This window comes from Cygnus atratus, chromosome 13 (assembly GCF_013377495.2).
Source record: "Cygnus atratus isolate AKBS03 ecotype Queensland, Australia chromosome 13, CAtr_DNAZoo_HiC_assembly, whole genome shotgun sequence".
In the NCBI taxonomy this organism is placed as follows: domain Eukaryota; kingdom Metazoa; phylum Chordata; class Aves; order Anseriformes; family Anatidae; genus Cygnus; species Cygnus atratus.
In genome coordinates, this window is record NC_066374.1 from 5058291 (window position 1) to 5079485 (window position 21195).

Below are 21195 nucleotides of genomic sequence, written 5' to 3' on the forward strand. Positions count from 1 at the left end.
ATCTCCCAGAGAAACGCACGTGGAAGCATGGACATAAGCCTTTGGGAGCTATATGACACTGCAGCACGTGCAAAGTTCTGCAGTGCGTGCAGAGCTCTCGCAACCCAAATACCAACCTTTGATGACAACAGATCCCAGGATGAGTGGGAAGAAACTTTCCAAAAGCCACTCTTGCAGGAACGGCCCCCCTTGCTTAGGCTGCAGAGTACGGCGATGACCAACCAGACAGCTCCCCTCCACCTCTGGGGGAGCGCAGGGTGCTCTGGGCCTCCCAGGTCCCACTCTTTGCCAGTGCCTGGACATGGAAAGACCTTTTCCCCATCCCATGCCAGCCTGGCTTCCCCTTCCCCACTGCATTTGCTTATCCAGATTTTCAAAAATGAAAACCCAACCCAAACTGCTTTCTTGCCCTTCTCTTCTCCCAACTTCACACTGAGCTTTTCAGGATTACGGAATGCAAAGAGTCTTTCTACTTTAAATCTGCTTTGATTTGCAGACTGGCAAGTGAAGAAGAATCAGTAAGGAAAAATGGAAGGAAGTTTCCTGCCTGCTGACCTGCCCTGTTCATGGACATCGTCACGGCTTCCCGCACTTGGCACTTTTATGCACTGAAATCTTTTTCAACGTTGTGGTGATTTACAATAGCTTACTTTCTGCTTCTGACAGCGATGTAAAATTTCAACAACAAATTGATTTTAAATGTTTGACCAACATGCACTGTAAAAATATGTCTGTACGTGGCTGAAAAAGAAAAGACTGGGACTCTGTGTATTGAAGCTAATGGCTGCAATCACTTTGACTTTCACAGGCACAACATTAAGTACAGATTTAGACTCTATGTGTGGAAGTAAAAACGAAGAGGCAAGCTTGTTTTTCCTTTATTAAATACAAAGGCTTGGGGAAAAAAAGCTCTGTCCTTACCAGATTAAAAAACACTATTCCATAAAAGGCTGTGTTATGGTTTGATTTAAACCAACTCGTTTCATTATCATGCCGGATCAATATTCTCTGTGCAGACCTACCCAAAGAATTACCACACTTGCAATGCTGATCAGATGTGTAGATTTATTCTCATCACTACCAATGACAATTAGTTTCATCTTTCAGGGTTAAAAACAGATACTAGCAGAGTTTAGCAACTTAGTGCCAATGAAGCATGTAAAATACCCTCATGGGATGCTAGCATAATTGGCAAAAGATTAATTGTTTAAAAAACGGAAAGCAGCACATGCAAAGGAGAAAAAAAGAAGCCCCGACAGCTTAATATTATGGAATAATAGCTAGGTTTAAGGGGCTAATTTAGAAATAAAGAACCACCTGCCATGAGAACAAAAGGTACTATCACTTGTAAAATATAGTGACATGCTTCTTAAAGATGACTAACAGAGTGGGTCCGATTCTTTAACCCAAGCAGGGCTGAGTGACAGACAGCAGCCCTTTCAGTAACACAGTGCAGTGCAGCAGCAGTCTAAAATCTACGTTCAGACCAACGTGCCCGAGCAGAACAAAGTCCAGGGGTGCTATCCAAAATAAACGTCTATTGCTGTTCTTTAAGAGATGTACATAAAATAACGAAGGGGGAAAAGACAATCAAAACAAACATATTCAGAGGCTCGGTGCTCAAGAAAATTGGCCCAGTGTTCTCTCCATGGAAGGGTAAGGCTCCCTGCCATATGGTAGGCAGCCTAGTGCGTGCGAGCGGGCCGGCCAACCTTCGCTGGGGAGCAACAGGAGTAAACCACTCTGCATTTCTATAGCCCGTTTTAGCCAGGAGACTGAGATGATAACATTCACACTGACTCGGTGAGATGCAGCTACTTCTAGTGTGGGACGACTCATTTGTTTAGCAGAGCACACCAATATAATCCAACAAAAAGTGCTCTAAAAATCAGAGGAACTCACCAACAGTAACAGCAAGCAAAATCTGACATTGACAGAATGGAACTACCTGCGCTGGCATGTGGCCAGGACACCTGGTCCAGTCATCCTTGCCTTGCAAAACAAGAGAGCAGAGTTTGGATGGACCAAATGTCACAGCAGGACCCTGGCTTTGCAGCGCAGCCAGGCTCCTTGCCCCCTGCATCCCCTGGGCCGCGGCGAGCAGGCTCCCCGCTCAGAAGCTGCTGCAGAGATCTCCGCTGGATTCACCTCACGTGCTGCGATCCTTTTCTCTGCTTTGTGATCTGTTTTTTTACCTTAATTTCAGATGATAAAGAGATACACGGAGAATCTTCAAATACTGCTGAGGTTGTAAAACTGGCACACAAAATGCAGAAGCCACAGCCCTCTCTTTCATTTTTCCCTTATTAGATGCAGCAGCATTGGGAAATTCCTGGGCAGAACCCGCTTCAAAATCAATCACCAGCGTTTGACTGCCCCCCCTCCAAAGAAAATAAATTTAAATTACAGGCTATTCAGCAACCACTACAATTTCTGTCTAAGAGAAGGCAAAGATTAGTCTAATCAGAACAAAATAACAAGGTCTTCCTTATTGCCATCAACAAGAAAGGAAGCTGGAAAGATAAAGAGGGCAAGAAAGTGTCAAGTGCGGTGCTGTGTCGCTCAGGAACGTGCTGGCCCTGCACCACATCCCCTCCCCTCTCCGCCAGAGCTCAGCAATCACCCAGGGGGAAAGGGAAAAGGATGAAAGAGCCCCATCCAGCTTTTCCACCACCACTGTTCTTTTAGCGTGGTAATCTCTGAAAATGTAAATCAGCAAATGGGTGAAAGGCGATTTGTGTTGCTTGGACACCGACAAAGAGGGGAAAAGTGCTAGGCTGGCACACATGTGGGGAGGTGCATGGAACAAAAAGCCTGGGTGCCTGCAGGGTGGGAGCAGGCAGCAAAACCCCGCAACTCCTGCTGGGTGCCAGACAAGCCTTAAATAGGACCCTAACAAATATGCTGGCTGCCGCAGGCTGCTGTCAGCACCCCCACACTACGCTTCCAGTGCTGGCATCAGGAGCACGAAGCGTTGGGCTCCCCTCTAAGTGCCTCGGAGGGGATGGAGGGCAGGAGCGAGCCGCAGGGGGCTCACGGAGCTGGCGGAGGATGGGCAGCAGGAGAGACCCAGCAGGGATTGCTGTGCTGGCTCCAAAACCATCCCTGCTGCCAGCAGCATCCACCGGGTGCCCCTGACGGAGCTGGGTGACACCAGCAGGGCCAATGCCACCAGTGGCCATGGGACGAGCCCACTGGGGTGTCCTGCGGCTCCCCAGGGGCAGCAAGCACCCAGGGGAGGACGCAACAAAACAACAAAATCCCACAAAACCCAGCCCAGCGCAGGGAACGGGAAGCGGGGGAAATGCTGCTGCAAAGCCGAGCAGTACGAGGACGGGAGGAGGACCTCAATAACAGCCGCATCTCTTTGCAGGGAAGTTTCTGAATGAGGAGACCCTCGCCAAGGCGGGGGAATCGCCCCAATTTCCCTCCTGGCAGATACAGCCCCCGGGGGCCGTACTCGAGGCACAGCGAGGACATCTGCAAAGCGGCAACGTCTTTTTTTTCCCCTCTGTCACTGCTTGAACTGCTTTCCCCAAGCCTCATCCCTTCGGAGAAGCGTTTGGCAGTCCGATGCGAGCCAGGCAGGGATGCTCCGGCACGGCAGCACCCAGCCTCCCCCCGCGCCGCAACTCATCATCCGCAGAAGGGGCAGAGCTGACAGGTCCCAGCGGCGGCAGCGCGGCTGCCAGCCGGCATCCCCGGGCCGGTGCTCCTCTCCTCTCCTCTCAGTCCTCTCCCTGGCTCTCGCACCGCACACACGCGCCTGGCAAACCCTCTGCTTTCCCCCGGTGAGCCCCCGACCCACCCTGCCGAAACCCACCTCCCCAGCCCCTGCCGAGCGCCTCTCCCCCCCTCCCACGCCCCGGCGAACGCACACCCTCCTTCCTCCCTTCTCATCCCATCTTCTGCTCGGCTGTTTGGTACCACCGAGTCCATAAAATGGCTACAGGGGGATCAATGGTTTCAAGGACAGGGAGTAAAGGAGGAGTCGGGAGATAGGACGGCGGCTTATTTCCCCTTCAAAGTACTGCAATGAGAGGAAAAGAGAAAGACATAGCTACCTGAACTCACCATTCCTGATCCATCCCTTAGCCACTGCATCTTGCTTCTGATGATGTCCTTATTATCAGGGAGGGGAAAAAAAAAAATCCCTACTGCCTGGCGAGAGCTGGCAGGAAAAAAAAAAGAAGCCCCCCACCCCCACCCTAGCCTGAAGCCTTCAGTCAGCCATCCCTCAGCCTGGCAATCCCGTGCCTGTCGGGAGCACGTTATTAGCAGCCTCCTCACTACCTGGGCTCGTAGTTATTTCTTTCAGTCACAGACCGAGGGATTTGAGGGGAGGGGGCCGTCCTTTTTGCTGCCTTGCCGTGCTTTGCAACTCCGCGGGAGGGGAGGGCAGGGAGGGGAAGGGCCCCCGCAAGAACTTCGCGAGGGTCCCCGCGCCACCCGGTGCCCTGCCCTCCTCCTGCTGCTGCTACGGGGTCCCAGACCCGCAGAGCCCACGTGTCCCCGTGCCCAGCAAGGGGCTGGAGGCTTTGCTGGCATCCCAAGGGCAGCGAGCTCTCGCTCGGCTCCATGTGCAGGGCAAGACCCTTCCCACTGGAGCAAAACCTCGCAGCCCGGTGAAGGGCTCTCCCCTTCTGGCACCTGGGTTAAAACCTCCCGGTTTTAATCCCCGCTGCCTACTCCCATTGCTTTTTCCTGACTTTTCGGTCATAGCAAGGGAACGACAGCCCCCCGTGCTGTTGGGAGAGAAAAGACGCTCGTGGAAGTGTTCGTCGCCAGCACAGCCGCCCACCGAGCCGGGGAGCCGAGATCGGTCTGTCTGGCGCTGCCTGGAAGAGGCGGCGGTGGTGTGTTGGACTGGCACTGCCGGCTGAAGCAGGACTGAATCCTCCTGGTTCTTCCAGACAGGACATTCACATCAGCATCACTCTCCCCATATCGCAGAGGACACACAGAGATCAAAAAGGGTTGGCCAAGGCCATGTAAAGAGGCTGCTGCGCCGTGGCCTCAGCCCCTTGCCCGACAGCCCTGGGAAGGCGCAGAGCATCACAAGGGCTGACACCCACCTGAGTGCCATGAAGCCGTCCCAGCAACACTCCTGACATCTCTCCAGCACCTGAAGAAGTCTGCAACTAGCCCCAGAGGCATGGGAGGGCAGATAAAGTCACGGAGACTATGTGGGTTCCTGCTCTGGGTACCCTGGATCCACGCGCAGGACAGAGCAAAACGTGTAGGGAAGCTGCAACCTCCTCCATCACATCCGCAGAGGATTTAGGGTTGTTTGAAGGGTTATGGTGTGTTGTGTTGTTTTTACCGTGCACTCCTGCCTCAAGGGCAGAAGGGCATTTGAATCTCCCGGTCCTGACCTCTAGAGGAGTCAACATTTTTCCTGCAGCTGAAGATTTTGAGTCAGGGAACAACACGCAGCTCCACGTGACTGCCACTTTCTGCTAGCCCTGCGCCAGTCAGCGGGATGTACAAGGGACCAGAGCCTAGGTGTCTTTATTTATTTAAGTAAGCCAGAACAAAAGCACAGGCAAGAGCAAAGGGATGCTGCCCAGCATCTTTGTGTCACTTGGGCCCCACGTAGCCTGCTCCAGTTACATCAAGCCACATCCCATCACCTTTCATACAGACACTGACAGCCGTCATTATTCCCGGAGATGGCTGACAAAAGAAAGAGTCAGGAGGCAAACACTTAGAGACGCCCAAACTCCAGAATTCTGCCTACGTTAAGTAACAGAAAATCCGGGTAAATTATTTATACAAAAGAGGGCTCTAGTCTGAAAAATCCCATCTCCGAAATCTTCCTGGAAGGGACATCCAATTCCCTGCTGAATAATACAGCGATGGCCACATCGTTGTGCAGCCCTGGTTTTCACAAAACCCTGAGATACATCACCTATTTGGGATGTCATTCTGATCCACTGCAATTTTGCCAACGATTCAAAAGCTATAGGGGGTGGGGAGAGCTGGGATGGAAGAACTGACGGACAGACGTGTCCCGAATGCATGGGCAATGTTTCCTCCAGAAATTGGACTGAAAATAAAAGCAATGATCAGGTTACCTGTCATTGAAGGGTAAATGCTTTTCCTACAAGGAAATACCAAAAGAGAGACCTGCAGTACTGTCAAGCATACACATGAATAACACAGGACCCTCCTAAGCACGAGATCACCTTAAAACCACACCGAAGCGTACCAGTAACTCCACTGACTTCAGTCAAAGGGACACCCATCTTAACCCTGACAGTGCAAACGGAGGGAGCACTTGTCTGGAACATCCCATCGCGTCGCTCTAATTGGTGAGGTGGATCTGGGGGAGGTCGATTTGTGTTGAGGCTTGTTGCACACACGCAGAAATCACACCGCTTTCTCTCCTCCCGCTGTCAGCTGTTGATTAGGCCCATCAATAAGGCTAATATTCCTCTGCTTCACTTCCTATCCCTTGGTTATGCTAAGCAGATTTGGGAAGTAAACCAAAGGTTGCCAGGTTAATTCTCCATCCCTACGAAGGTGACAAGAGGCAGCAAGAAGCAGAGATTAGCCAAATCCCTGAATCGGCATCCGTCTGCACACAAATCCAACCTTGCCCAGACCAGCTGGGCAGCGATTCTCTCTGCCGCACAAAAACCTCCAAGAACCCAGCTGCGCTTCCTCCGCCAAGCAAACACACCCTTGTTGCCTCCATCTCCACAAAACGGCCAGACAGCAGGCAGGGGACCCACCCCAGAGGACCCACAGGTACAGGAAGAGCCACCCGCCAGCTTCTCTGCAACCCCGCAGCAGGGGAAGAAACCTGCCCTTTGGGAAAATTTGGGGAAAAGGCCTCACATCTTGGCTCCTCTGCCAGGCATTCGAGCAGGGATGCTCCAACATGACCACGCTGCAGGTAGCCCCACCAGCACACAGCGGAGATTTCGTGTTTCGAACGACGCACTGGAGCTGGAGTCACGCACAGCACCACGGAGTAGTGCTGCGGACACTGCGCTGGTTATAAAACCCGTACCGCTAAGGGGAAACAGAGGCAACCTCCAGTGCGCAGTATTTGGGCACTGGAAGTTTGCACACTGGTTCCTTCCCCATGATTTAGCCCACAAAAATATCATTTCTGCTACCAACGAGAGTGAGTAGTTCAGTACTGCTTGAAACATTTTGAGGAGCAGAGCAGGTCCTCGGTTCGTCTTGGGGATCGTTCCAGCAGACAACCCCCGTAAGAACTCAGACGTTTCTCGTTAATAACACAATGTCCCATTCGTTCTCAGAAGAACTGTGGTCTGGTCACATTTTAGTTGCCACAGACCCCAGAAGTCTCTGTCCCTACAGAACCAGTCCATAACACATTGAAACTCAGGTGAGCAGAGCTGTGAAGGCATGGACAAGGTTTACCTGGAAACTGCTCTGCAGTAGCAGTTGTGGCTGATGTAAGTACTGTAATTATTAGATTAATGCCACTTTTCCGTGTGCAACTTTTTTCTCTTAATTACTTGCAGCTGGAGAGACTGATTCAAAAGCAAAGCAAACGGGTACGAGCAGAAGGATGCTTACTATCACATCACGCTGCTGAAAAAGCAAAAAGAAATCTCTAGCCCTGTACCTCATCTCATACACTTGGAGCCATGCAACCAACACACAAAAAACATTAACGGCATCCCCACTGCACTCTGCTGCCCAACCCGACACATGCAGCCACTCGCCCTGCCCTCCCTCCCCATTTACTGCTACGCTGCAGTACCACAGGGCAGCTCCGGGTCCAGGTCCCCAGCTTGAGACGGATGGGGATCCCAAAGTGGGTGATAATTTCCTTGCAGCCCACAAGAGCAGTGAAGGAAGGACAGCAGCATCACAGGATTTCACCTGCCTCTAATCTGTTTTCTTCACTATGCCCTCTCACTGCCAAAATCCCCTCTGGATGGCTGCCTTTCTTTAACCACACCATAAGAATACTATGAACTGCTCTCTGGGTATGGAAACTTCTTCAGAGATGCTCCTCTCCTTCCCCGGCTCCTGCCTTTACGAGGGGATTTCCCCTGCTGTCTTTTGACCCCTCTTCTCCTCTGCAATGCTCGCTGCAGGCACGGGAGCACATCCCCCGGTCCCCCAGCCAGCAGCTCCCCATGGAGATGCCTGCCCTGAATTGCCTCCATCAAGTCGGGGCCTGGCAGTGCTCTGTGGAGAGCCCTTCCTCACAGTGGTTATTGCATCGCTGCGGCGGGCAGATGTTCTTCATTACCTATCAGAGAGCACAAATATGTTCTCGCAGCCATTGTCTCTATTGAACTGCAAAGAAAAGGCACCAGATCCTGCAGATTAATTAATGAGAAGGGAGGGGAGTTTGTCTAACCTCTACTAGGAATTAGCCAGCGTGGCTTTATAAACCAATCAGCCACACTGCACAGCTATGAAATAAGTATCTTCCTTCAGGAAAAAAAAAAAAAAAAAACACGCCACAAACCCTATGGAATACTTTCATAATGGCCCAGTGCTTCTCAGATTAGCAGAGCAATAACACAATGCTTCAGGCTCTTGCAAAGTATTATCATTTGTGGTACATTACAAGGTAGATTGTTTGTTCTTTAATAGGAGATGACATATTCAGAAGCCCCAGATACGCGTCCTCCTGAACCAACTCTGACACAAAGACAGTTTTAGTCATAAATTAAAGGACTTGAACAAGTGCAGGAAAATAATTTGCTTTGATGTAATCGATCAGGATCTTGCTGTTCACCAGAGAAAAAGGAAAAAGATTTTCATCTCCCCACTGCAGCTGCAAACCAGGTGCACAAGGAGCTCCTCTGACTTGCCCAAGGTTATGTATCGAAACAGTGGCACGGATGGACAGGGGAGCCCAAGCTTGGTAGTATTTCTCTGCTCTGAAGCCACTTCTCCAGTTCAGACCACTACATGTGAAATATACTATATGTGCTATATATATGCTATATGCATAAGTATATATACAGCACATACATATATATATATGAGTATTTGCTATATACTTGGCACAAACTAGAGTTATTTCTAATTTATGTTTGGTACTGTTATTTGGTACATTATATTTAGCACTCACAGTGCAAACAGACTCCAATCTAGCTTCACACAGGGTACTCCTACGGCAAAGGAGGTAAATGACCAAATGGGCATGGCCACGCCGTCCGGACGCTCTCCCCAGAGGAGTTTTTGCTTGATTTTAGCGCCAAAAAGCTTCTGGTTTGGACAGGACAAAACCAACCTATAGCTCTTATAAAAGCCATAGTGAAAAACCACGGTTTGGAAACCTGTTAAAAATAAATACATAAAATAAAGGAAATGGTTTTTTTTGAGTGAACCACGCAGCCCAGAGGCCAGGATCCTCCTTCCCAGTCACAGATGCTCCAGCCGATGCGGTCCTGTGCCAAGCATCTTGTTTACTATTCCCATTCCCTCCTCACCCCCGTCTGACTGACAAGACGACTCATGCCTCAGCCCATTTGATTTGCTAATATCTTTCAACTTTTTCCAACAGTGGCATTTTTAAAACTCCCACACCTGCTTTAATTAAACCATGGCAGCCTGTTTCCAAGGCTCGCACTCTGTCACTAAGGTCTCTGCTTCAGAGGTGAAAATTAATAACCTGCAGTCAAATTAAACTCAGAGTGACGAGGAAAGCACCCCGGTTCAGATCCCCAAGCCCGTTAAAAGTCTCTCCAGCATCCAAGTCTTCTTTATGTCCATCTGTTACCAGCACTGCCCTACTTCTGCTTATTCAGGGAAAATCCTATGGAGATTAAAAAAAGGAATAAAACTAAATTTGAAAAAGAAAGGGCTTTACAAGTAGCACAATGCACGTATATAAATTCATTTAGTTTGTGTACATAGAGAAAAATCCGCAGCCAAAAAAAGGTTTTTTTTTTTTAAAGCAAACAAGAGCTTAGCATTACAATTCACAAGAAGATCTACAGGGAACCGGTGCCCGAGCTCCCCCAGCCGCGACCTTCAAGGCCCGAAGGGACTAAGGAAGCCACATACCCTGTTCCTTCCTCAGGCCCATGGCAGGACCCAGGGACAAGTGTCCAGCAGCCATGGCATGGCCATGCCTCCTGCCCCGAGTGTGCACAGCCCTCGCTGGTCCCACATCACACCGAGCTCCTGTCTGCTCCCCTCACCCAAACCCCGCGGGGATCCCACTGGAGCTGGGTGATTTCAGAGAACGCATCCCAGCCTGGTCCTACACCCACAGATATATACTAACCCCTGGGACAAACAGCTTTTCCCCCTTTTTCTGCAGCAGCAGAAACCACGGCGGTGAGATGGTTGGGTACGATCCAGGCACAGCACAGAGCTCTGCTGGCCTCCAGGGGAGTACAGCTTGAATATCAATTTTACAGCTCGGCTCTCAATAAACAAAGCTATTGCAGAAGGCAAGTAGATTGGTCTCCAAGTCCTCACATCGCCATCAGGCAGGTGAAGGCTTAATGAGCAGGTCATGTTTATAAGGTTATGGCCACAGTTCATCAAAATGCACAGAGTAACGTGGAGGATCCTTTCGCATTCACTCATTGTTCCTCTAGCTCAATTATTTAACGCAAGCTGCGACCTGCGGCCCTAGACGAAGGCTTTAAGCAACTCGGATCACAGCCACGTTTTGATGGCTTCAGTTGGTCTGAGTTTCAAGTGCTTGGGGAGAGACCCTTACCCAAACAAGGTGCGCAGAGAGGAGCAAAGAGAGGGCTCCCGGAGCAGCCAGACCCCAGCCCTACAAGTACGGGCTGTCCAGCAACAGCCAGGACAACAAGGACAGTTTTGAGCTTTATCTCTACCATGGTGTGCATTTGTGGTACTTACATGCCTACGTTTTTAATGGACCTGGGTCAGGTCGGTCTCAAGGTTTCTAGTGCCTCCCCACACTCTTCCCTTTGTTTTCGCTTGCCTGCCATCAGCTGCGCCAGCAGGGAGCAGCTGGGCAAGCAAAACAGGCAGGGAAAGGAGCAGCTGGGACCAGCCCCAACGTCACCCAGAGAACTTCTTGTGCTGGAGCATCATCTGCAGCTCCAATCAGCAGACAGAAACCTCTTTGCTCAGTCCCTCTATTAACTATTGACTTTCAGAGTTGGGAAAATTACACAAAGAGGAGCTCTCCTTCGATACTTCAGGCTGCTGCAGCACCATTAAGTTTCTCTCCCAAGAAAGCACTGCCCTGAATCGCCCACAGAAGTTAAATCAAAGAAAGGCAAAGGGATTTCTTCCCCACCTGCCATCTGCAAAGGAATGGAAATTCACCTGATAAACAGAACCACATGCTTTCATCATAGGCTACTTTTCAAGATCCCTTTAAGTCTCACAGTCCCCTCACCAGCCTTTCACTGACACAGTCCACAGGTCTTCCCCACCAAGCTCAATCCACAAAGGAGCATTTTAATCTTGTTTCTTTTGAAAAACATTCACAATTCACTTCCTGACACTCCTTTTCTTAAACCTTCCATCCCTGTTCCCCTCCCTAACCCTACAATCCCCACTGGTGTCCTTTGAAATTGTTAAAACTCATCTGCCTACAACAATTACCAACTCACTGCTTTAATTTCAAATGAGATGAGATCCCTCTTGGGCTTGTTTTTATTAGTGCAGAGGAAACAGGCCATAGGCTCAAAGAGTCTCTGGCTTGCCAGGAAGAAAGCAGTAGGAAGGGGCATTGCCCTCCCGCTGTTCCCATGTCTTTCATTTCTTCATTGCCACACTACGTTACGCGGTATCAGTGCAGCGGGGTGTGCAGTAACACGAGGAGACAGGCAGATCCAGGAGGAGCCAAAGGTTTCCCCATGAAGTCATTTCACAGCAGGGATGCTCAACAGCAAATACAGGGTGTAAAACATGGACAAGGATCATCTAACATCTTCCAGAGCACTTACAATTTTAGGTCGCAAACCAACTGAAGTCTACAGAGGTCAAATCCCAGGAGCAGTTATAAAACCACGGTCAAATAAATAAAGGGGTTAAAACCAGCTACAGCCTGGAAAGCCTTTCTTAGAAAAGCAATTCCTTTATTAAATGTATATTCCCACATGCACACGAGGCCATAAATATGTAACATTCTCTCCCTCTAGTGGCTGTAGGCTTGGAAATAAAGAAGATGGAAAATGACCTTGCAATTCCAGGAAAAAAAATGGAGTTGTCCCAGCGTGTCTATCCCCTAAACCCTGCAGGGAGCCAGCCATCACCCTGGCAGGTACTAAGCCTGCAGCAGGGATGAGGCATTGCGTCCTCTGCAGCAGTCGCTCCCCAGCAGCACTACGCAGAGCAGGATGCAACGAGCTGCTAGCTACAGTTCAGCTTGTCTTCACTAGCCACCTACAGGTTCTTGTGCTAGAGCCACTTACCTACGTGCTTTGCCTGTGTGCATTTGTTTTTCTTCTCCGCAATGCTCTGCTTTATCAGACTAGTGCTTGTTAATGCACCACGGCCAAGAACATGTAACAGCCGCTCTGTGCTTATCCTCACCGTATCATCCAGTCCGTCTGCCAGGTCTGCTCACACGTTCCCACTGTCGGCATGCTTGCAGGAGAGCACGAGGCATAAAAAAGTCACCCTGAGATGGTCTGACAGCACAAAGAGAGCAGCAGTAGCGCAAACCAAGTCGAGACACAAAGCTCCCCAAATAAACTGTTTCTGAATGCTTTCCTCTTACTGGTAGTATTGCTCTAGGGTTTTAAAGATCACAAAATACCAAACTCCACAATACACTTGAGGTTCCCAGATTTATGTATGCAGCTTCTCTATTTGTTTGAGTGCTGGGACTTATTTTCACATAAGCCTTCTGCTGCTCTACCCATCCTGTAAGGGTTACTAGAGTGGTACAACCTCCACTTTAAAGAAACGTAGCATTGTTTAGAAGGACAGCATTCTTGGAAGGCAGCGTGGCACTACCAGGTCACGACAGCTCCTTTCCCCAGCTGCAATACAATGTTACCATTTCATTTATTGTAGCTTAAAAAAGCTGCACTCAATACCAGACATCATTACCTCAGCACAAAATGCATGTGTGTGGGTATGAGTGCTGGATGAATATTCTTGACAACAACAGCAAAAATGTTCTGATAAAAGGCTGGGGAAAAAGGAAGAAAGAGGTGGGGGATGCTATCCAAGAGAGCTGGTGGGTTTGATTCAAAGATAACACTTGCAAATACTCTTTGCAGTGTTCTCAGGCTCGCGTGCCATCACAAGCATGTCTGAGCCTTTCCAACATCCCAACATTTCCAACATTAAAAAAAAAAAAAAAGCATAGTACATACACCCAAGCAGATGCCTGTAAGAACCAACGAGGCAGGCAGATGTTAAAAACCATGTTTATGCCAAAATCCCAGTAAGCTGCCCCATGCTTTTCCTGCATTGCCTTCCCAGCTACTCCTGATTCGAGAGTCAGGTCCACACTTTGCCTTCCAAAACTGTCCTTTGCTGTTTCGTGCTTTGGTTGGCAGTGAGGCTTATAATTCAGTCCCAAATGCTCCCCAGCATCACTGCTGTGTACGAGGGATTATGCAGAGGTAAAGACTTCAAGCACCCATGTGGTGTGAAGTCAGAACACCATCTACTGCCTTCTGGAGTGCTAAATATACCAATATTTTACTACATACTTGCCTACTTAGCTATCTCAAGAGCAGTCTGTATCAGTCCCTAAAGAAGGCAGTTTGCTATTTATATATAATGTGCTTAGCAATTTTTGTCACTAAAGCTCCATAGATATATTATGCATGGGGCTTTTCATCCTTATAAACTTCAACACGGGAAAAATCTATGCTATAAACTAATCTTCACAGGTTCTTAGAAAGGAACGCTGTCAGGCGGGATGAGTGTCCTAACACCTCCGAGAGCGTAATTCTTGTAAACTAAGGATTTTAACAATGTTTAGAACATGGCATGAGAAATAAGTTAGGCAGCCATTGAAAATTTCCATGTATTCTATCTATAGGAACGGTAGATTTTTGTTTCACCCTAGATTTACACAAAATAAAGAGGAATATAAAGTTCCTCAAGAAAGAAGTAGGCAAGATTACTCGCATAAGCCAGGTAAGACTGCAAGATCATCTTTTCAAATTGCCCCCCAAATCTACTGCTTCTGGAAACACATCAAGCACTGACTGATGTGGCTGAAGACAATCACTGAGAGTTTTCAGAATCTCAGCTGTGAAAAATGAGACAGAATCAAAGGTGCAATGCTAAAATAAATGTTGGGCGTGTGGCCCTTGCTTGCTTAACCTCTCAGCCAGATGGGACCTATAACAGCGTTTGGAATGCACGAAGTGTACACCACAGAGCAAACCAGAGGTACCAGCAGCTACAAATGAAGCCAGAAAACTCCTCTTGAGCACACTGAACCAAGGAGTCTTCTTGCAATTTACCACCTGGATCTAGCTGGGGTATTTTATTTTATTTTTGGAAGGGGGTAGATTTAAAGTATACAGGATTGCTTATAAAACGACATTTTTCTTAATCTAGCTGTGCTGAAAAAACATAAAAATAACCTTTTGGGGACAGCAACCTAACTGCAAAAGCATCACAAAAGTATTTTTGTGTAGCGTGAAAAGATATGAAACGCATATTCTTAAAAAGAAATGTGTGGCTTATGTTTTACTCTGCTTCCACTGTGCAGCCGTATGTTGGCTGCTGGGTTCTATTAATAAACTCAGAGCTCTGCCATTATCCCACTTTGTGTCTGGGTAAGCACGACCGATGCGCAATTTTAGGCACATAAATACTTAAAGCTGATACCTTCAGTGGATAACGATGCTCAGATGTCAGCTCTGCCATAAAGAGCAGTCGATTCAGCCTCCTGGAAACTGCTCTGTTAAGAGCATGCTGATCCCATACGATTCACGAACAAGAAGAACAGGGAGGGCTTCCTCTGCATCTCCGAAGGACAAACATTCATACAGGGGCCTGTAACATCCATACGTGTGAGCACAACCAACCTAGCTGCAACTGTGCAGAAACACTGCAGTCTCAGTGAAGGTCCCGTGCCACTGCTGGCAGAGCCTTGTTTCCCTTCGATAAAGCTACCCCCAGCGACACAAGGGGTGCTTGAGCCTTTCCTGGATGAAGTACATGGAATAACTTTGATTTCCCTCTATTCCCTCCACAAATGACAACCTATTTGCTCTCATCAGCAGGGGCAGAACACTGTCATAAAGTCTTTCCATCACATTGCCCATGACCAACTGCCATGACTTCATCCTAGACAAAACCCAGAAGTTACCTTCTACGAGGAGATAAATTTTGTTTAATCCAAAGAGGAGAGAGTGAGTTAACCTTTCCAACTCAAAATAAAGCAGATAGTTCTTTACCATGTTCTCAGTGCACCTCAGCTCTAACCAATACCCAGCTTTATTTGGTTACACTTCCTCCAAACCATTTCCCCATTTTTCTGAGCCAGCAAAACTTTACCAGAAACCAAGAAATAAAAACTGGTTTTCAGCAAGGATTCCCAAAACCGTTGCTCATTAGAGAATGTCTCTGTCAGTGATTTACTTTGATGCCTAGCGTTCCAGCTGGAAACCAGAAAACCATTTTGCCGAGAACCTCAGCAACAGGAAAGTCACATTTTCAGGAGGGATTCAGCACTTAGTGATCATTCATCAGGAGTCTTCTCTTTTCTCCAAAGTCCCCAGTAGTAATCTAGATTTTCCCCTCTAACTTTGAGGTTTTAAAGGAAAACAATGGGAAACCTCTTTCAGAAATCAATTAACTCCACAAAAATCAATTAACTCCACAAAACCAAAAAACAGAATGAGCACTTCTTGCCCTGTATGCATCACGTTCAGAATAGCAAGCCTGGATGTGACATATGAGGCACTGCAGTGTATCTCCTCCATCTTGCTGGTCTGCCAGCTGTTGTTCCATTCAGAGTTCACACTCTCATTTCTTTACTTGATACCCAGGCTCTATTTTCCAATGCTACATAAACCTCCCAGTACCCATTTTGGCCCTGGTGGATATGAAAACTGCATGAAAAGAGAAAATGGCTCATTAGGAGCCCCACCCCCCAAGTTTTTCTTTTTCTTCTCCAATTTCTTGCATTTCAGTGTTATTTTTAACATCTAATAACAGCTCTGGTCCCCATCCTGGATGGGGCCAACTCCCGCAATACACCAGGCGCTCCCTGTTCCCATTGACTTCAAGCCTACATAAAACAGATCAAGCGAGCTCTAGTGGCTCTTAAATATTCACTTTTATTGTAATATTCTTAATGCTGAATCTTATAAGACCTCGAATCATTTTACACTCATTTACAAGAATTATATACAATGCTCACTTTCTCTTTCCCTGACACGGAGCTCGTTGTTGCAGGCAGCCATTATCTGACAGCCCCCAGAAACGCCGCACAATGCATTAAGCCCGAAGTAAGGAACACTCAAGTGCACAATGTACTGTAGCCATCATGGAGCTGATCAGAAAATTGTGGCTTCTGCACAAAATGCTTGCAGATATTAAAGTAGGCTCTGGTTGTATAGGGTTGGTTTTTCGGTTTTTGTTGTGTTTTTTTTTTTTAAAAAACTTTTTCTTTTTTTTAAACAAGCTTTCTGAAGAAACTTTTCAGTTTCATCTAAAACCTGAAAGCTGTGTGTCAGCAGAGATTCTTATTATAGTTCAGAGCCTTAATTTCTTCTGATTTCTTATTTGAGCCCTCACCCTCAGAAAGGAGGAAGAAACAAGACAGCAAACACCACACAGATCAGTTGCAAACCCAGTTTTCTGACCAAAACCCGCAATCTCCATGGCAAATATTCAAGCAGCCCTGAACAAAACTGTTCAGCATGGGCCTGGGAGCACACTGCTCCATCGCTACTGGGCTAGTAATGATGAACAAACAGCAGGGCACCAACAGGGAGATGTCCTGTTGGATGCTGCGGTCCTCCTGGCTCCAAAAGGAGCAAAATAAAGCAATGTATTCCATGACTACCTGCGTCATGACCAGGGAAGGCAGGGAAAGTATCTCCAAACAGCCCGTTGCTAAGATTAAAGGCATTGCTTTGTCTTTTTAACCCCTCCCTTCCTGTCATTTCCATCAGCACCTATCCCAGTGCCTCGCAGCACCAAGGGCTGGCGATGTGAGGGTGCATCGGGGTTTTCAGAGCCAAGCGAGCAGAGCCATCATCATTTCACCTGGAAATGAGGACATTCAATTGGATTTTTGCTTTTCCAGCTTCTTAGAAATAGTCAGGGGGGACCTAATATTAGCTCTTCCAGGAATAGTTACGTGGCTAAAACGAGAACAAAGGTGATAAAATAGACTGTCTGCAGCAGCCGTAGAAGAGGTTTTATTCCTCCAGCCTGTCTGTTGTTATCCCCAGAAGCTTCTGCCTTTTGTTGTCACTTGATGGAAGACCTGGATAAAACACTTGGGTCAGCTCTGTGACACCCAGCTGTCAGGGGGACAGGATTAAATGCCCATCTGCTACAGCTGACCACAAATATACATAAGGCGATAAGGAAGGAAGAACCTCTGGGCAGCTCGAGCAGCTCTTCCTGCCAGCTGTATTGAGGAGCGTACACCACAGCACGCCCAGAGGGCGAACCGTAACGTGATACACTTTGCATTCCCTTGAAAAGTGCTTCAGAGAACTGAACACACCGATGGGGAGGTGCTATCAAAGGGACAGGGGGGCTTTGACCCACATCTGGTGTGGGATCCCAACCTCCAGCCTCACCTCTGTGCAGCCAGGGTGTGCTTGCCACGCGTGGTTTCCCCAGGACCAAATGAATTTCATCCCTTCTGTGCAATGATATTCCCAATCTCTTTCAAAGAAAATATTTGCCTCTCATTTTTTAAGTGATAAATCACCTGAGGGTTAAATGCTCACCCTGTGGTCACCCTGGCCAGGCGACGAACACCTTACCTGCAACAAATGGAAGTGAGGTAGGTGCATTCTTGCCTTGCTAAAGCCCTGCTAAAACTAAGTTAGAGCATCAAAAGCCCTGAGTTAAAATTCCTCCTGGATGTCTTGCTTTCAGTGGGTTGGGTAACAGTGGGGAACCGCATAATTTGTTTCCATTTTCACGACTGCATTCTGCCTTTTTGGGCCTCCACCAGGCCTGGTTTTAATGGCTTGCAAATTATACACAGAAACAGTCATAAACTGTACTGAAGTACCAAAGGACTTTTTCCCCCCACCCCTCCGAAACAAAAGCTTGACATCTTGCCGCCTTATTAAGCCTATCATGAATGTGCCTGCTTGGGTGACTGTAATTACAGGAATTTAGTAGGGCCTTTTGTTTTGCTCTATGCTAAAAAAAAAATAGGGAGCTGGAGGAAATGGAAAAAAAAAAAAAGACCAGTGGACACAAAGAAGTTTTCCAGGAACCACATGAGAGCGGATGAAGAATTGCTGTTTGCAGGAACAGGAGTTCTGGACAGGGTTAACAGCGCTGGGCAGTCAGTAAGGAAAAACATCCAGCCAGCAACAGGGCTATGGGAAGATGCCAGGGAACCCCGTGTCCTGTAGCCTTTTAGCGGTGCAACTTGCTTCTCGCTCAGAAGGCATGGACAGATCCCACAAACAGACCCAGACCCTAAATACCTGCGCCACGACAGCCTCTGGGTGCCGTGCATCTGGGGCCAGGGCAGGCTCCGTAACCCAGCCCGAAGGCGGACACGCTCTGTCCTACCCCACACACGCAGGGTGTCATGAGGGAAGGTCTGTGTTCGCTCACGCAGCATGAAGAAACTGATGAAACAAGCGCTGGCAGCACTGCCAGCAAGTGACTGACACACAGCGGAGAATTTCTGAAGGTCCTCAGCAAAACGACTCCAAGAGTGACTGAGGAAGGCAACAGCCCGGAGCAGAATGGGGATACCACCTTGCAAAAACATACCAACAACCACAGGGGCAGCTTTCAGTGCCTTGGCATCAGTTTATTTAGTAACCTCAGCTATGGGATGCAGTCCTGCCATCGGGCCTAAAAAGAGCAAGGAGGTTATGGCAGACCAACCTTGCCATTTGGGGAAAGGCGGCTTTGTCACGTGAACGGACATTTGGCTTTGCTCTTTTTTCCTTCTGCACACAGCACAATTGTGTAACGGGAGCACGCACATCTTCCCAGATGAGCCCCGAAACTCAAAAGCCGGCTCCTGCCCCAGTTTCAGCATAATTACCACATGCAGACAGGGAAGTCTGCCCCCACGGATACAAAAGCTAATAGCTATTACAGAATAAAACAGCTTCTTGAGATGTAATTTTTCCTCACTGATTTGGACAGCTGAGAGTAAATAGCGGGTTGTCACTGCCGTATTTTCCTTGCAGCGGGAGCAGGCCTGGAAATCCCACAAGGACCGTGTAAATCTGGTCCTGGGATGACAGGATGTTCCGGATCAGCAAACACCAAGGCATCTCGGTGCCCTGCGCTCACACTGCTCCTCCAGACAGCCCTCTGCATCTATTAGCAGCATCTGCTGCTAATAAACAGGGAGAAGCCAAGCTACCAGCTTGCTGCTATTTCGGGGTTAGAAGCCTGTTTTGAAGGCAAAGAAAGCGTCCAGCTTTCACAAGTGCCCTTGATGTGGGAAACTACCTACCGTACATCCTCACCAGGCATATACTCACGCACGGATTCTTTAAATTACCTGAAATATTATTAGCATAATTTCCGAATCAGAAGCAAAAGCATGCTGCCAGAGGAGAGAAAGCAGGTTATAAATTACCACTAGCCACAAACGTAACATAAACCCAGCTCCGTGCTGCTGAGCTGGCGAGAGATGGATGAGCAACCAGCGGTTCACACGGGCAGCACTGAGCAGCACAGGAAGCTCCCTTGGGCTGTACCTTGGAGTTTCTTGGACGAGCCACCTGCTCCTTGAGATCTGGGCAAGGAGCATTTGCACAGCCCATGCCACTGGCTGCCCCTTTGGGAACAATGGGCTCAGACAAGAGGCACTGCTAAGGATCACAGATTCTAGCATCTTACACTTCTACAGCCAGATTTGCAATAAAAAAATGAGTTCACGTTCCAGTGCAAGATACCACATTATTACACCTAGCCCAGGCTCTTTTCTCTGACTAACACTTTTAATAGATATAAATGGCCCTCAAGCTAAACCCCAGATCCTCAGTAACTCTTTGCTTCAAAACCGAGATCTCAGTTTGGTTGCTCAAGCCTTTCATCAGCACTGGATGTTCCCAGCAGATGTCTGCCAGCACTCAAATGTGTGTGCAGACCTCAAGGTTTGAAGGGTTTTGAAGCCCAGCTGAAGACACAGACCACCCAAAAGTCACAGACTGATCAAATGCCCGTCTTCACCTCCTTGGTGTCGAGCAGCAGCAGTCAGCACACACCAACATGGGTGAAAACGGAGGCAGAGGAGCAGGGGCTGAGAGACACGAGCCAAACTCAACACAACAGCTCCAGCCCAAGGGACAGTTTTAAAAGAGAGCCTGCAACACATATGCTCCTTTTATTTCTGTTCTTAAAAAAGATGCAATTTGTCCTTTCGATGTTACGGTTTGGGGGTAGGTAGTGAGGACTGACTCAGCCTGGGATAAAACAGGGACGGGATAAAACACCTGCAGCAGGGACGGGATAAAACACCACTAAATGTCCTTTCTTCTAGACCCTGGGGAGAAATATTGCAACTGGAGACCCAAAGGACTGCGAGAGCAGCCAGGGACCAACCTAGAGGGGTTCCTCCAATGACAATTTGCTGCTTTGCCTCAAAAACACAAGCCCAAATCCTCCTGCCTGCTGCAACACCCCCCGGTGCTCTCTCCTCCCTGTGCCTTTGCTGCACCGCACAACCTGGAGCCCCGAATATTCAGGCAATTCCAGAACTACCCAGGCTCTTCTTAGGGACCAAAACGTGCGTCACCATATCTGCACATCAAAGACCTTGCAGCCACAGCATCTGCAGGGACGGGAGAGGGAACAAGCAAAAGAGAGGTGACAGTGGGGACTGGTTTTTGCTCAGGGGAACTCCCCAATGATTTTTTTTTTATTATTATTTTTTATCAGAGTGTATTTTAAGCTCTGGAAGGCTGCAGTTCCTCTGAGCTTTCATAATTCCTGCTCAGCACAAACCAGGCTTCACCAGCCCTCCTCCCTCCCTTTGCAACCCTGCCTAGGATCCAAACAAAGTGTCAGCTAGAGACGGATGTCAGACTGAGAGCTGCTGGCACAGAGGCGTTGTTTTTTGCATTTTTGCTTTTCTACATAAGTTTGCATTATCCA

At 48.3% G+C, this 21195-nt stretch overlaps 1 protein-coding gene across 1 annotated transcript in view; it reads right to left on the minus strand.

The window, feature by feature from the left end:
• The window catches only part of ARHGEF9 (Cdc42 guanine nucleotide exchange factor 9), a 161871-nt gene that overhangs the window by 110565 nt on the left and 30111 nt on the right, over positions 1-21195 (minus strand). The window lies entirely within an intron of this gene.